The 1,953-nt window shown below is 26.9% G+C and overlaps 1 long non-coding RNA gene across 1 annotated transcript; it reads right to left on the bottom strand.

Moving 5' to 3' along the window:
• Positions 1-442: 442 nt before the first annotated feature.
• Positions 443-1,060, bottom strand: LOC125193794. Its single transcript, XR_007171632.1, has 2 exons — positions 1,000-1,060; positions 443-657 (listed from the first exon to the last, which is right to left on the bottom strand). It is a non-coding gene; the product is annotated as an uncharacterized LOC125193794 (long non-coding RNA).
• Positions 1,061-1,953: the final 893 nt, after the last annotated feature.

Raw genomic sequence — 1,953 nt, 5'->3', positions numbered from 1 at the left:
AAATATAGGTTTTAAGTCTATATTAGGGCTAAATAAAATATTCTAGCCTGATTGGCTGGCTGTCTCCAATCAGAAAGTCTTGGATTAGGGTCGACAATTTATAATTTGAATAACCCATAGCCAAAAATCTCGACAAAACCAATAAGATTAGTCCAAACCTAAGCGAGTTGATCCGATTGACATCTCTCTACATAAGATGTTGAACACATAACCAAATAATATAGTAGGTCATTATAAGAGAATATAAGGTTATTATAAGACTATTTTTAGCTTATTAGGGCCGGAGAGAGTATATATATATATGGATATAATCAAATGCAAACTCTAAATATTGTATAAATGACAGGGAAAAAAAATCCTTAATTTGACAATAATTTCCTTAATTTTAGGAATTAGATTACTTAGTTTATATTTTTATAGTCACACAAAAAAGACAAGAATATAAAAATTATAATTGCAAATCAATTTATTTTTCTACAATAACATAATTTGTTCAACAATCATAGTCGCAGAAACAATACTTAAATAAACAATATGGTGTAGGATTGAGATTTGCAAATGATCCCGCCTTGCAAGATTCATTGCAACATGCCATGTCGCAATCTCCACATATATCATATCGCACTCTACATCTCTTTCCAAATGTCTCTTCGACACCTAGAAATACAAGAAATAGACATTCAATTAATGACCAAACAACAAAAAAATATGGATTTGCAAAATACTAAATTCGAAAGCCATGTTTTATTCCATAACCATGAGTGTCGTTATGCTATGTGTGTGAAATCAATTCAATTTGAAACTGACGAATACCCGAATAGATTAAGAAGAAAATGGATAGATGAAAAAAAATCTATATCTAACTAAAGTTGAAGTGAACATCTTAAAAAAACAACATAATTTTTTTTTTGTCTTGAGAATATATAGAAAATTCAATACAAAAATTAAAAGAATTTAAAACATCAAAATATTAAAACATAAATTCGATTGCTAGTTTACCTAAGGCAAACATGAGGAGAAAGATAATACACAATGATTGAGTTAGTGAAACCATTTTGCCTAATTTTATGTTAAAAATATGTACATTGTATGTTCTATTTATATACACACTTTATCTTGTCATTAACACATGTTACATGAATCATGATTGTATTCGATAACAGAAAATTTAATTTTCAAAAATCTGATAACTTCGTTGGCAATTTTTATTAGATACAATTTGCAAAAAACATTGTTTTGGCAATTCTTATTAAATACAATTTGCAAAAAACATTGTTTCGTGTGAAGATTAATTGCAATTTACCAATATTAAATGAATGAGAATAGTTTATCATACATAATTATATTATAAAATCAGAGTATAAAAATCAAATAGGATAATTATCAAATACTAATTATTAATCATCAAAAGAGTAGAAGCACCTTTCAAAAGTTTTATTATCTTCTTTTATCACCAACAACTAAATTATATTGCTAGATATTGTAGTAAGAGTTAATTATAATCAATGAGACCATGTCCGATGAATATTCAAAATCTATTTTACGGTGAAAGGAAGCTACAATTGTGCAAAAAAGGAAGTAGTAATTTTTTTTTGGGTTTGTGAACAGTGAAAACGTATACTCTCTAATAGTTTGATTAAAAACTCAATTAATACAGATTAGCATTAAATAAATATTAATATGAAGTTCACGTGACATGCTTTTGTATCACAATTAGGGTAATTTGAATCCCTAAAACTGTGGAATAATATACTCCTCATATATGCACAATTTTTTCAATTTTTGAAAATGAAAGATTACATACTAAATTACTAATTGTAGGGTTGGCAGCGTTTTTGAGGGCTAGATTTTAGGAATATATTCCAAATATATTTATTTACTCATATACATTATTTCATCGCATTCTGGGAATGTATTTTAATACTCCTTAATTACTAATACAATTAGGCAATA

Source organism: Salvia hispanica, chromosome 6 (genome assembly GCF_023119035.1).
Source record: "Salvia hispanica cultivar TCC Black 2014 chromosome 6, UniMelb_Shisp_WGS_1.0, whole genome shotgun sequence".
In the NCBI taxonomy this organism is placed as follows: Eukaryota; Viridiplantae; Streptophyta; class Magnoliopsida; order Lamiales; family Lamiaceae; genus Salvia; species Salvia hispanica.
The sequence above is the reverse complement of the archived record's forward strand: the minus strand, read 5'-3'. Positions and strand labels throughout refer to the sequence as shown.